Source organism: Mesoplodon bidens (assembly GCF_964165515.1).
Source record: "Mesoplodon bidens genome assembly, chromosome: 16".
NCBI lineage: Eukaryota > Metazoa > Chordata > Mammalia > Artiodactyla > Ziphiidae > Mesoplodon > Mesoplodon bidens.
Window position 1 is genome coordinate 15,636,430 of NC_138173.1, and position 16,032 is coordinate 15,652,461.

General features: G+C 41.1%; 1 protein-coding gene across 15 annotated transcripts in view; it reads right to left on the reverse strand.

The window, feature by feature from the left end:
- NCOA2 (nuclear receptor coactivator 2) overlaps nucleotides 1-16,032 on the reverse strand; it is a 277,145-nt gene that overhangs the window by 63,624 nt on the left and 197,489 nt on the right. The window lies entirely within an intron of this gene.

Here is a 16,032-nt window from a genome sequence, read left to right on the forward strand (position 1 = left end):
CATCCATGGTAGTCGAATTGGATTCTGCAGGATTTGTGAGCACATGGCAAAAGCAATGGACGTGCGGCATCCCTCCCCGAGCAAATCTCAGCCTGGCCTTTGAAACTAGTATTATGGAATAATGGCAAAGAGATTGTCTAAACTGGAATTCTAGGAATCTGACTCAAAATGAAAACAAGAAAAATGTTTCCCAAGGTCAATCTGAAATTGTGGAACGTGTGCTGGAAAGAAAACTCCAGATGAGACCCATTGATTATTTGCAAGAGAACTTTTAAAATGTTCAATATTTATACAACACTATTCATAGATTTACTAAGAGACTGGGAAATGTTCACGACTCACAGAGTAAATAAATAAGACAACAGGGTGAAGAATTTAGGGCCCTTCACGGCCATCCTCACTAAGTGTTTGTATATATGCATTTTCCTGCTAATTTGTCATCTATTATTCAATTCTGTATTAGATTTGTGCTTTGGCTATTTCTCAGTATTAGAACATCAATAATATGAATTGATAGAAAATACCCAGAAATATGGCTTTACCAATGTAATTGGAATCTAAATTAAACTGGCCATGAATTTATATTATTTGGGTACTTTTCATGAAGTACTACCTCTGTACAATGTTCATTCGGGCTTTGAAATTAAATAGGAGGAAGAAAAGAACTCCTCTGAGATGTACTGTTATGTCAACCGGACATACATTGGTATTTTGATGGAGCATTTCAAGAATGAGTATGCTATTTTTATGTTCCAGATATAAATAAGCTTAAATCCTTAGATATATTTATACTTCTGTAAGAACAGCATTACTATACTAAAACATACTATTTAATATTTTTAAATTAGGCAGTTTTCTCAGCGGTCACAAATTATATTTACTTTTCTATATTTTGCATCCATTAACCATAAAAATATCCTTCAGTAAACTCAACAGTTTACTGAAAGATCATCCTGGAATTTCAAATGATCAAAACCTTATGAAATCTCATTATTACAGATGGAACTTTTAAATCGAAAAAAGAGATGATAAAATTTAATTTTCAGAGCCTACAAAAAGATTTCTCCCCCATGCCCTGACTTCCATTTCTTCCTCCTGCACTTTGACCATTAAAGTTATTCTTTTTAGATAAAAAATATGACCTAAGAGAATAACAATGAAAACAGTAATTCTGTCCTTTTCTTCCTCACTTCCCAAAAGACAAAAATACCAAGAAATAGCTCTGATCTTTTAAACAGCCCAGCTTTACAAATGCAAAGCTTTGACTGGAGAGACTGGCCAAGGATGCCCTGTCATCTCTCTCCTAGGGCCCCCTCCCTCCTGCTCGAGCAGTCCCATCTGGTCCCTTCCCCCATTTGCCTGTGCTCCAGAAATCCAATACCAATTAATTACATTTCCAGTTTCAGAGCAAAGAACAAACCCCATCTCTTCAGGGACCGTGTTAAGATGAATCATACCACAAACTGGGGGAAAATCGTTAATATTATAGGCCATATGCTTTTCTTTATAAGTAGTTATTATTTGTGTTTTCTCTCAGAACACAAGGAAAGGCAACTAGGGAAGTGTTTAATCTCTAGATATTTAAGTGATTTAAAAATACATAGAAAAGTAAAATGTAAGTTTCCTGGTGAGAACAGAAACAAATCAGAAACTGCGATTCTAGCCAAAAATTTATTTATTCTTTAAAAAAGTACACTTAGGGAATTCCCTGGTGGTCCAGTGGTTAGGACTTGGCGCTCTCACTGCTGTGGGCCCGGGGTCTATCGCTGGTCGGGGAAGTAAGATCCCACAGGCTGCGAAGTATGGCCAAAAAAAAAAAGTATACTTAGCTACTTTTAAAGTATAAAGTGTTTTGTTTTTTTTTTAAAGACCTTTACATGTTCTAGAAGAACACCATTTATTGATTTTTGGTAACTTAGTGAATCTTATAATATTAGAAGGTCTTATAATATTAGAAGGCAGGTGAACTGAGAACATACACTCACAGGGCCTTTCTGCCCTGTGACCAGAAACAAGAGTCCTGCATCCTCACAGGGATGCCAGTCGGGGCTCAGGGGGCAGCCACGTAATTGTTCTAATTTCAGCAGCAGTGGTGGCGACCGACCACCAATGACTTAGAAACCTAAATGCTGTTTAATGTCTGCCCGTTGGAGGGACAGGGTGATATGGCCATGATTAAAGAGGTTTATCTTCTTTCTTTTCCTTCTCTTTAAAACAATCATCTGGGGGCTTCCCTGGTGGCGCAGTGGTTGAGAATCCGCCTGCCGATGCAGGGGACACGGGTTCATGCCCCGGTCTGGGAAGATCCCACATGCCGCAGAGCGGCTAGGCCCGTGAGCCATGGCCGCTGAGCCTGAGCATCCGGAGCCTGTGCTCTGCAGCAGGAGAGGCCACAACGGTGAGAGGCCCGCGTACTGCAAAAAAAAAAAAAAAAAAAAAAAAAAAAAAAAAACAATCATCTGAAGAGGCCATGGAAAACTTGTGGAAATTAGTTTATCTTTAAAAAGTCAGAATTTGAACAAATATCAATCATTTACTCTGAAAAATACATCAACTGAAAGATAAAAAAAAAAAAAAGAAAGATAAGCCACAGGGTATTTACATCTATACGTGGAAAAAATTTTAACACTGCCCATGTTTAGACCTCCCTGACATGTAACAGGTAAGAGTTTAAAAGTTGTCTTGATGTTTGGTCAAGCATGAGGCGAGTTGCTTTTATGGACTAAAATGGAACTAAAATGGAACCTGAGACTTTATGCGGGTTTTATAATTAAGTCCACTGCTCCAAAATGAGTAAAATCACTCACCCAGATACCTATCAATTTTTCAGCAGACTGATGTCAAACACAAGTCTAATCACCTCCACAACAAATTTTAAGACGCTAGTGGGAATACATCCACAATTTCCACCCTTTCCTGCATTTAGGAGCTGGATGATTTCAGGTGAAGTGACTGTCAAACCCAGCAGCACTGGGACCCACGCAGAGCAAAGAAGTCACTGAGACGACGACAGGCAGTTTCTGGCCAAGCACTACAGATGAAATATTACAGGGAAAGTGATGCAGCATCTCAAAGGTTCTGGAAGGTAAGACCAGAGAATTATGCATCTGCACCCAACTAAAATTAGAAAAGCTGCCATCTGGCTCTGTGAAGCCAGCAGCACATTCTTATTCATTAGGAAGCATTCTGCTAACATAAAAACACAAGGCCCTTCCTGTGCTCTCCAAATGTGTTTATCTTTTCAACATTAATGCACTATATATCATCGGGCTGCTGAAATCTCCTGCCGTGCATATTAAAGATGCACAGCTGCACTTTCTTTGGGAGTGGGAGGAATCTCAGCTCCAAGGCACCTCCCTCTCTTTCTGACACTGAGCTTGGCATTACCACATCATGGTTTCCCTTCAGCACCAAGAAATGGCAAAATGAACCAGTCTCAAGGCTACCTCCACCCAGCAAAATCCCCACACTCTCTGCTTCGGAGAAAGCAGTGTGCCTGCTTTCGTTTTCATCAATGGTGAGGCATGACTGCTTACACAGAACCAACCACCATGCCACAAGTTTGAAATATGCAGGCCCTACTTTGAAAATTAATGTACTGCACGGATCAAGAGAGAAAACAGTAACCAGCAAAGATTCTGGGTATAACTGGCTAGAAGATGCTTTTGTCTGAAAGAACTATCACCGACTCTGCTATTACCAGTGTACCATTTTATTTAGTACTCCACTATAGTACTTACCTATCAATACTCAGTGTATTGATAGGTAAAACAGACAGTGGATAATGTTTCGTAGTAAGCCATGCATGTATGTAACAATTTGTCCAGAATCTCCTTCTTGTACATAATCTAAATATGTCTATGAGGTAGGAGCTTAAATTTGAAGACAGACCATGGAAGGAAAAAAAAAAAAAATCAGATACACAGTAAACCACATCAACAGTGAAAAGAATCTTGTTTAAATCCATGGAAATACGGCTTTGGAAGTACTGCAAGTGAATCAACCGAAAGGCAACAAGCACATGTCATTAAACCTCGGCTGTCAGGATTCATTCATTCTCCAGTGTGAGCACAGGGGTCTCTGCTTGCATCTTCTCTAGCAATGACTAGTAAGAGATGAGGGCAAAATAAAATATGCGAACTGCTTATTTCAAGTTAAATCTAATTCACTGGGTGCTGCTATCTAAGGTTTTAGGAGTTATCTGAATGAGGAAATGGAGGAATCATAATTTGCTTAGAAGGCTGAAAGGTAAGACTGAGACCACATGAAGGTAGAAAAAAAAATCAATAGGTGAGAGAAATGAGAAGTGAGGTGAAGTTCGAATTCAGCACTCATTCAGAAAATTTAAGGGCAGCCTCTCAAAGGACCAAACTAAAAATGTTTCATTTCTCTCAACTATGTATGTTAACTCAAGCAATGCCAACAAAATTATACCACAGAAGCATGTAAAGTTTCCAATAAACAGGTTAAAATATGGAAATTATATGAAAAGTTGTTTCTAAAATCCTTAAGAAGACTTTGGGCTAAGTCATGTAAATATTCTGTCTTGCAAATCATTATCCTGTTTACCAGCACAGCAGAACTCATCTCCCAACAGCCCTCCCTTACGCCCTGGCAATACTTATTCTCTCTCTCCCCGAATTTCAAGTATTAATAATTTCAAGTATTTTCTGACTGTTCCATCTGCACAAGATACCCTTCCACCCATTCTCTTTGAAAACCCCATCACTGTTCCAGAAGCTCACAACAATCAAGCTAAACCCCTTCCTCTGTTTCTGCGATGCCTGGTGCCTATCTCCCCCTGAACCTGGCGCTGTGAGATGACTGATCTGTTTCCACATCTGTCCCGTTCACAGCATTGCTGCCTTTGGCTACAGGAGAAGTCTTTTTACGCACTGGCTGGCACACAGTGGGTGCTCAGTCATGTCTGTGTTAACACTGAACAGTTTTACAGCTGGAGCTGAAATTCAGGATATGCACTATCTATAAAACCCACAAATGCCTCTTCAGAGGGATCGATCTGGAAGAGCTTCAGTGCACACTTAACTTAACAGAGGTCTAGTCTAAGACTCTGATTTTTGTAGTCAAAGTATGAAGTAGAAAAGGGATGAGAAAGAAGGTCAGACTGTAAGTGCTAAGGACATCAGGACAATTCCCATGGTGGTCAGGCCAATGGAGGCAGCATTAGGTGGGGAGAAAAGTCACTGATGCTCCTTCTACACCTGAGAGATGAAGAAAAGCAAAAAGAGAGCAACTTTATTCATCCAAGTTATCATCTAGGAAGTTTCAACCTGCTCCATAAAGAAAGGGTAGATTGGGCATCATAGGAGTTTTTAATCAGACTCTGGGATTTTCCCAGCCATTCTTAGCTCTTAAGAAACTATAAACCAATCCAGGTAGATGTCTCAGAATCACGTATTTGCCCAGGGATCCAGGATAGAAGGGTGCTTTCATCAGATTTCTTCTTCTTTTTAATTTATTATTTTTTTGGTTGCGTTGGGTCTTCATTGCTGTGCACAGGCTTTCTCTAGTTGCAGTGGGCAGGGGCTACTCTTCGTTGTGGTGCGTGGGCTTCTCATTGCGGTGGCTTCTCTTGTTGCAGAGCACAGGCTCTAGGTGCGCAGGCTTCGGTAGTTGTGGCACGTGGTCTCAGTAGCTATGGCTCGCAGGATCTAGAGCGCAGGCTCGGTAGTTGTGGCGCACGGGCTTAGCTGCTCCGCGACATGTGGGATCTTCCCGGACCAGGGCTTGAACCCGTGTCCCCTGCATCGGCAGGAGGATTCTTAACCACTGCGCCACCAGGGAAGTCCCTAAATACATCTTTAAAGTGAACCTTTAAATACTGTATGGCATGAAATCTCTCCAATTTAAGCAGGAGTGGCACTGAGTCAGCAATCAGCTTTCCACAACTATTTACTGCAGCAGGCAATTAAAAAGAAGATGAGGCTCAGCTTCACGCGGAAACTGACATGCTTCACCAGGCAGCAGGTGTGCAGTGAGGGTCTTAGAAACTTCAGAACGTGCATGTTTGAAAGCCCAGCAAAAGTGTGGACAAGAGGTGACCACAATTTGCATGATGAGGTCAAAGTGAAATGAACAAGGGCTGACATTTACAAAGACCCCTAAATGTGATATCCTGACTACCCTTTCTACAACGGAATCCTCTCCTTTCTTTGTGTATGGTCCTGTAATTCTCCAGTAAAAGTTGTAAGCCAAGGGAAAAAAATTTCGTGATACCGATGGTAATTTAGTAATTCTCTTGGATTTTATATGTTATGTACTCTCAAATACAAAGATTATTTAAAGCAGTCAAATCCACTTGCAAGAGATCTTTAAAAGCCATCTTATTTAAAGTCTTACAGGGATGGCAGTCCAGTGGTTAAGACTCAGCGCTTTTGCTGCTGTGGGCCTGGGTTCAATCCCTGGTCGGGGAGCTCAGATCCCAAAAGCCTCATGCAGCGTGCCCCGCCCCCCAAAAGAAGGAAAGTCTGATAATTTTGTTCTCTAATAAAAGTCATGGAAAAGTCTGAGCCACAACTGAAAGATATACACACAGCGAGTGCCACGGCTATCTCATGGATTAAGAAAAAAAAAACCTAGGAGGTTAATTATGACCATCCATACAGGCCACGGCATATATCAAAATTAACTATCTAATTATAAATATGAAGAAGACATAATAGTAATTAATAGTAATTAAGTTATCAAAGTAACTGGCTTAAATTAGCTTAAAATTACAGTTTTGTTTTACATATATTAGCCGTAAGAGATAAGTTTCCCCACCATTCTACAACCGCTCAAATGATGAACTAAAATCAAGATGTATCCTTCCTGTTTTCAGTTTTAATTATCCTGCTTAAGCTTTCACACGCTAGATGATTTCGTATTATGCCGTCACCAAGACTTCAGTAAAGTCCTACCCAATGGCATTTTGTAACAGGTTTATTAGTGTGAACACAGACGAACAGTTTGAATTCCAGCAATCTGTGTCTGGAAATCCTGCCTGCCGGGTGATGGCGTATAGTGAGGCAGACACATGACAACTGGGCAGGTCCAGTATTGAGAGCAGAGAGCAGAGGGAGCCTTCCTTCCGTAGACCGAAAGCCTGGATTGGAGGAGGATGCTGTACTCATGCCATATGTGATTCACCTGCCTCTGAACTGGCAGGGGCAAGATACTGTCTTGGATTCGCATTTTCAAAAAGTTTTTTAATTGCATCAACGGACAGTGGGTTTCCCAGAGACTAGAATGGTGGCAGTTGTTAGGTCTGTATTGCCAAGGAAAATATTTGGCTGCATGTGGGTTTTCCTGAGAGCAAGTTAGTACATGACCTCAATCTTTTCCAAGCTTATCATAATGCTGTGAGGCTGTGCTGATTCAGCAAAGCAATCCATAATCGCTTGCAAAATGCCCCTGCCTCCCAGGGATGTTATGAGGCTTAATAAGATAATGTATGTGAAGAACTCTGAGCGCCACAGAAGAAAGGTGCTAAGTAATATTATTACTCTGCATTTATAATTACAAGCAGTCTTACAAAGACAAGAATCCAATAAACCTGTTGACAAATTACAAATAAAAAAAGACATTGAATAATGTAATATAAATAACTGTATAACAAAAAGAATGTGAAATCATGCATGTTTAAAAAATGGAAAGGACGGACTTCGTCAGGCTAAGTCAAGTGAAAAGAAATAGAAATGGACAAGTTTCTACTAAAGGAAAGTTACACCCCTTTGTGATAAAACAGAACTGAATCAGAAACTTACAAGAGGGTATTTTATTGAAGTTATCTTGAGACATTGCTCGTTAATGAATTAAATTCAGTATCATTTCTATGGTTTTTCTACCAATAAATTTAAAATTTTTAAAAAATCAATGTCAGTATTAACAGTAATAAAATTTCTTCAGTTATCTATGGTAACAATGAAAACATAAATTTTCACTCTCATTGGGATAAAATATGAGTACTTTACCAAATGTAAATTTCTTTCCTTTTTAAATATTACAATAATGCTGCCTTTTTTTTTTTTTTGGCCAATAGTGTTTGTCTCTTAGAAGGGAAACACCAGTTTTCTGTCTCTCTGGACCAGCCCAAGCAGGGCAACATGACACACGGAAAATCTACTTCAACTGGGGTATTTTCAAAAGAGCAGGCCAGGCATTGCTGGGTTCTTGGGTGCCACTACCTGTACTGGACAGGATTGAGGCCTTCTTGGTCCTTGGTCCCAGGTGTCACTTCCTTCAGGAAATCTTCCTGGAATCTCAGGGGAGCCAAATTTTTACCCTCCGTTCCTCCAAAACACAACCATAATATATATCACTTACTACACCATATGGAAATCATCTGATTTGATCTGGAGCTCCTCAGAATTCCCTAGAGACTGTGGAGTCCTTGAGCCAGGGGCTGTGTTTTTCATTTCTGCATCCCCGTCATCTTTGCTTGGCCCATACTGACCCATGCAGACACTCAATAAGAGTTTAGCTGATCCGTACTCTGGAGAAAACAGTGGAAAGAGCCCTCAAGTGTTCTGGGCAGGTTATAGGGGATCAACTCCAAGCACACAGATGGTATAAGGGATTTTACTTTCTAATTTTTATTTGTAATTTTGTTTTCAAGAAGGTAGTATTTCATGTGTTTAAGGGAAACATAAACACGATATCAGATGGTGAGGATGCAAAGATAAAAAAGATTAGCCTCGCCCTCCTGTGTGTTGGAGGCACACTGCCATGGTGAAGCCGAGTGCTGAAATAGGGTGAGCAGATTGTTTCTTTAAAGTGTTGTGGATTTATGCAATAAAAGAAAAATGAAATTTATAAATCTGTAAGTATTAGGAGGTTTTTAATTTACTTGGCTGGAACACTCAGCTTATTTGGAGAGTAACGTTTAGGATACAGCATTGATCCAGATGCTGAATGAAGAGAGACTCTAATTATCTAAGATTTCACTAAGAATGCTTTCATCACAGACTGAACATGGCAAGAGCTGATTACTTAACTCAAAATAAACTTCCATCAACACACCAGGAACAATGCATACACCTCAGGATGCTAACAGGGCCAAATTAGTTCTCCAAAGTGTAGCAGCTCTAAAGAATTTTGGAAAATAAAAATGGGGAGGTTAACGATCTGTTATATTATCCTCTCAGGATAAACCCAACTGCCAAGGAAATTAGGACTTATAGGTCTCAAAAATTCAGGTTGAGAGCATACTCCACAGGAATAAAAATAAGTTGTCCAATTTTCCAAGTAAACCTGCTGGGTGAACTTAAAAGAGAAAATGCTACAGTCACTTAACCACAAAAGTATCTCTCTGTAAGATGGGTTATGTATCTGTCCTTCCTAAGAAAAGCACGAGTCACTGAGTTAAGGAGTGAAGCGAGAACACACGAGTGTCTAGACCTCTCCTCTTCCTTATCCTAATATGCAAACCAGGAACTCAGCTTTAAAATCTCAATTCCCAAAGGGGAGGATTAAGTCTATAGTACATGGAAAGAACCGAAGGGGCTCCTCAGATTGGTATACAGAAGAGAAGCATTACTAAGGGAGTTATCATAATCAACTATACCTATATAAATATTATAGTACTGTGACTCTGAACAAGAAAACCTGGTATCAGGTCTTTACAGATCCTGGCGCTGGATCCATAATCTTTCAGGTTCATGATGGCCACCTCCCCCTACCTCTACACGCTGAGGGTCAATTTGGAAAAAATATACTGTTCATAATTTGTATTTTTTAAAATATGAAAATAGCGTCATTGTGTCCTGTAGGCAACGGATGGGCAGTGAGTGTAGTCTTACAATTCTGAGTAACTGCTGTATTGAGAAGGTGGTTATTGAGGGTAAATCTGCTATTGCTTTGAAGCCACTAAGTAGGGACCAAAATCTCAGCTGTCCACCTGGTCAGCCAGGTAATGTCAGTCGACTTCAGTACTCACCTCTCCAACTGCACAGGTGGCCTGACCCCCATTTCTCAGCACCCCACTTAGAATATTTCCTCTGAAATACTGATGAGCCATACTTCAACTCTTCATGTAACTTAAGATCCACTGTTTATCTATGTGGTCTTTGTCTCTTCCAATAGAAATTAAGAAAAGGGAAAGAAGAGAGAGAGAGAAGGAGAGAAAGACAAACAGACACAAGCGGGATGGTATGGAAGTTCGGGAGACCCACAAGTACCTCCTGTGGGATCAAAAGAGATAAATTTAGGGCTTTCTAAGGACTGAAGAGGAAATTGGGAAGAAAGACAAAGCCTGAAATAGAGCTTCGTTTATATTTCAAAGAACATCTGGAGCACAATTTATTATGAGTTTTAAAGACCTCCTTGAAAGTTTGTGACTTTCCCTTTGTTACCTTCACTTTATCTGTTTCACTAGCTAAATAATTCCAGAATTGAACATTTGCTTCAAAGACAAGAAATGCACGTAAAAACCTGAATTTTGTGCTGCAGTAGATCAGGGGAAGAGAAAAAAAAAATCCCAGTAGAAATAAAGAGAGTGGTTAATTTAAAGGAAGACAGTGGAATGGGAGGCAGGTGAAGAGAAGGAAAGATAACCCTGGCCCAGCGCCTCCGCTTTACTCTGCCAGCTTGAGTGCCTAGCTTTCAGACTCTCACACACCCAGGCCTGACCCTCCCCATCACCACGGGCCTGCCCTTCTGGAACTCTCTCCTCTCATAAGCGTCTTGGCAAGTGGGGGCCTGGAGGGGGAAGGGTCCAGGAGAGCCTCCCAGGGCAGAAAGGAAGGAAGAGGCAACCATGCTCCAGGCCTCTGGAAGTCCAGGATCCTCCCAGGAAATACATGCGTGTGTTGACTGATTAGCCTCTACAGTACCCTTCACCCTGTAATAAATATCGGGTCAGTGGTTCCCACCTTTTGGGGTAAGAGAGTTCTTTTTTAATATTAATAATGTCCATGGAGCCTCACAGGACAGTTATCTATGCTTGAAATGACATATAACAGAAAGGAAAGGTTACAATAAATTTAGTAATGCTTCTAAAAAAATCTGTACCCTATTTATCACTACACCATCACTATAAATTTAAAACACAGCTGTATATACCTCTCATATATTAAGAACTATTCTAGTTAGAAGCATTATTGGTTACAATAGGCTTTATGGAACTGGTCCAGGAATCTCATCACCAAAACTGTACTGTTTTGATGGAAAATATCCTCCATTCCAAGCAATTAACTTACAAATAAATCTTAGGGGAAAAAAATGGTTTTTAAAGTTTAAAGTTCTGTGTTTCTTTCTTAAGAAACCATGGCAGTAGGGGAAAAAAAAAAGACTCACTAATTCAATCACAAGAGACATACATCCATATAATCAAAAAGACAAAAATAATTTCTTTCACTTCTGACAATTTTAGTTCTCTAATAATATTCCAAATAAAATGTACTATATGTTGGGCTTCCCTGGTGGCACAGTGGTTGAGAGTCCGCCTGCCGATGCAGGGGACACGGGTTCATGCCCCGGTCCGGGAAGGTCCCACGTGCCGTGGAGCGGCTGGGCCCGTGAGCCATGGCCGCTGAGCCTGCGCGTCCGGAGCCTGTGCTCCGCAATGGGAGAGGCCACAACAGTGAGAGGCCCGCGTATCGCAAAAAAATAAATAAATAAAAATAAAATGTACTATACGTTATTTTTTTTTCTAATCTGACAGAAAGGATCTACAAATTGAAGATAGCCTATCAAAAGAAAAAAAAGGTCTTAAGAAGGTGAACTTAATTTGGGCTGGTAAAGAAAACTCATGTCCGTTCCAACAGGGCTTGCTTTTTTGTTCTTCCTTTCCTTTTTCTCCCTCTATCACGTATAACACTTTGAATCTTACAGAATGGTGGTATGCATATACCCGTCTAATGTAGATAGTCTTAAATAAGGAATCACCAGTCTACTGAGAAGTACTTCGGGTCTCCAGAAATAGAAGCTACACACGCCACCAAACGACTCGGGGATTCTGCCACGTCCCCCACCTGGCTCTAATGGGAGTGAAAGGTACCTCGGTCATGAATGTAGTGGAAGAAGCACCACGCCAAATGTCAACATTATGCGTTTCACTTTTCTTCCACAAGGCAAAATGCCTTATTTCCAAAACGGACAGGCCCAAAAGGAGTCTAAGTCTATTACAGGTGATCAAGGTCCTAACACTGTAAGCGCAGAATCCCAGTCCATTTTAATGAACAGTTTTTCTCTCCTGGGTACAATCTTCTACGTGATTGTGTTTGAAAGGGGCTTTCTTTTGTTCAGATTGACAGAAATGAGAAACGTAAGGCTACCAACAGCTACGGATATCTAAAATATTAAGTCTAAATATCTGAAATCGAATAAAATTCATTTTCCAGGGGCAAGTTTGCATTGCACGTTCTTCCTTTTCAGAACCCAAGTTAAAACACACTCTATGTAGTCCTGTAATACAGCTGAGTTCCCTTGTGTGAAACACAGCCCCCGGATCCCGTTCCTTCACTTTCCTTCTGGTCACCAATGCAATGAGTATTGGGGTGGTCACAGTGACTGTCAGTAAGGTCTGTTTTGCTCCCAATACACTCCCTGAAATGGGAGTGGACACCTTAATAGGCCAGAAGTGCTGCTTCTCCAGAGGTTACACTGCACAAATGAGGTGGACAGAGAAAACGAGGAACATTCACTCTGGCACCACAACTCCTCATCTGCTCGCATCAGGGTACAAAATGGATGTTCTGAAACAAGCTTGGTATCCAATTTTCTGGCTAAATACCAGGAAGTCATTTTTGGTCTAGACAGCAACTTTCTATTTTCTTGGGATCTTTTATCATTTTTTTTTTCCTGATAGGAAAAGCAGAACTGCCTTGAACGTGTACATCTTCTTCTGAAATAGGGATGTACAAAAAATATTCTTCCCAGGAACTAAGCCCCGACGTCGCAGGATATCTTAAATTCAACGGATAACATGCTTACCCAATTCCCTCGTCACAACTTCTTCCAAATGGCACAAGAAAGCAAGAGTAAACAGTAGGGCAGCAACACGTTTATTCTATTTTTCAACTCCACTGGGAGACAATGGCTTTGGAGCTCAGTAGAAATCTGGATTTCAATTCTAGTCTCAACTCTTGCACTTAAACCCTAGGTTCCCCTTCTGTAAAATGGAGTTAATAAGTAAACCTACCCTACAGGGTGTTGTGTGGACGAAGTGGGATGATCGTGTATGTAAACAGTAGCTCCCAGCCCAGTCAGCACCCGACATGTGTGAGCCCGCATTTTCATTGTGGATGCTGACCCTTTTGCTTCTGACCTCATATATATTATAAACTTTGCTGGCATATAGGGATAGATCTGTTTTGTAGGACCAGAAGCTGATACAATCAGAGAGAAGGGATTCTCTTTAAGAATACAAAATTAAGTATAATTCTCTTTTTTTTTTTCCTGTGGTACGCAGGCCTCTCACTGTTGTGGCCTCTCCCATTGCGGAGCACAGGCTCTGGACGCGCAGGCTCAGCGGCCACGGCTCACGGGCCCAGTCGCTCCGCGGCATGCAGGATCCTCCCAGACCGGGGCACGGACCCGCGTCCCCTGCACCGGCAGGCGGACTCTCAACCACTGCGCCACCAGGGAAGCCCTCTCATTCTTTTTTATAGACAATGAGAAAAGAAACAGTAGATACTAGAGCTTTGAAGAAGCTTCAGATTTCTTCTTCTGAGATCTCTCTAGACAAATTATCTGAAATGCCTATGAAGAAGTGCTTCCTGACCCAAATGCAGTTTCCTCATCAAGAACGTGACTTCACAAAGGTCAGTGCAGGAAGAGGCCCTGAGTCTTAAGCTTCACTAGCTTAGTGGTAATTCTGCCTCTGAAAGTATACAATGTAAATTCACAACATATTTCCTATGTATTTTATGTTGGTCATCTGCCTCTTGGAAAAATGTGAATGCTCTGAATACAGAGCAACAGTATTCAGAAGAATTTCATGTCTATGAGAGATTCTTTTCTCTGGTCAACAACACCTTAGCATCTTTTTTTCTTTCTTTCTTTTTTTTTTTTTTGGCCGTGCTGCGCAGCCTGTGCGATCTTAGTTCCCCAACCAGGGATTGAACCCGTGCCCCCTGCAATGGAAGTGCAGAGTCCTAACCACTGGACCTCCAGGGAATTCCCAGCATCGTTTTCTTTTCATCCTTTGATGCTGAGATAACTAGAAAAAGACAATATTGAACATATTTATCCAGAATCAAAGAAGCCTGGTTGGAAACGCATAGTGTTTAGAACACACAGGAGCCTGGAGGAGAGGCACTCATAACCCAGAAGGGCCGTTTGTTGTTATAGTTTCTCAACCTACAACGCTTCATAGCCCTTGACTGCAGCCGCCATAAGGTTTAAGATGTTTAATGAAGTCACACCCAATCCCCAATCATCGAAAGCTCTTCTGAGAAGAATACGTGTTAAAACTACCCCTAATGACACAGCAGTACCTATTATAAATCTTTATTTTGGTTTTGAGTGTGCTGCTTTTGGAATCTCTCTGTAGATCAACATTTTCTCTCATAATAAACAAAGGTAAAGGTGAAGACTTGACCACCATTCTCAGAGGTAGGTATGGAACACAGTAGAAAGAGCACAGGCTTCAGAATCACCAGCTTGTCATTTGCTAGGTTTTTTTTTTTTTTTTTTTGCAGTACGCGGGCCTCTCACTATTGTGGCCTCTCCCGTTGCGGAGCACAGGCTCCGGACACGCAGGCCCAGCAGCCATGGCTCACAGGCCCAGCCGCTCCGTGGCATGTGGGATGTTCCCGGACCAGGGGCACAAACCCGTGTCCCCTGCATCGGCAGGCGGACTCTCAACCACTGTGCCACCAGGGAAGCCCCTCATTTGCTAGTTTTAAGGCCTCAACCTTGCTAACTGTTTCTGCAAAGCAGTTTCCTTATCTATAAAATAGACCATGGTATCAACCCTGAAGGAGTCTGGCAATTGGGTAAAGCAGGGATAGAGAAAAGAAAAGAGCAGGCTTCCAGAAGGGATGAAAAGGTAGCTGAAAATAGTATGTATGGATATATTTATATAACGTCTTTAATACTGCTAAAGAAAAAATACAGTAGCCTTCGATATAAAGAATCTGATTCTTAGTATCAACCTTTATCTATCGAAACATTACCTACATGGTAGACTTCAATATATTCTTAGAGATCAAAAAAGTTTTCTTTCCTACCTTCTCTGTTATCCCAGTTTCCCTTAGATCGACATCCATCTACCTGTCATAGTACTTACTGACTTGCTATAATCATTTCTTCTTTTTCTTAGACCCAAATGCCAGCTTTATCACTTATTAAACGTAGGCACAGGCCAGGCTGGATAGCCACAGGTCTCCCTCTAGGGTGAGTTCTCACACCAGGGAGAAGGGAATAAACCTTTGCTGAGGACAAGGTACTCTAAATAGGCCTTAATGATATTCATTAATGAGTCCCTGGATTTAGGGACAGTGTTTTGCTTCTCTTTATATCTCTGGTAACTCGCACAGTATGTGACACATAGTGGGCATCCAGATATAATCGTGAGTTAATAAGAAATCGTCATGTTTAAGTACAGTCGTGGCACGGTCCCTGGTCATTTCCAGACGACACCACTGGAATTTATTTCATGTGGTGCTGTTTCAAACAGACACAGTAGTTAATGATGGTCCTTAACTGCCTTCTATCTTTCTTCCCTCCACTATTCTATTCACACCTTCTTGAAGCATCCGAAGAAAATCTGAATTTCATGTTGCTTTGACATTTTCTCTAAACCCTAGTTTTTGGCAATTATTTTATATAAACACTTATTAAGCATCTCATATGTGCAAGGCTTAGGGGAAGGATATAAAAATGAACAAGCTGGGAATTCCCTGGTGGTCCAGTGGTTAGGACTAGGTGCTTTCACTGCTGAAGGCCTGGGCTCAGTCCCTGCTCAGGGAACTAAGATCTCTCAAGCTCTGCTGCGAGGCAAGAAGAGAAAAGAGAAGAAAAGAGAAGAAAAGGGAAGAAAAGGGAAGAAAAGGGAAGGGAAGGGAAGGAAAGGAAAGAAGGAAGGAA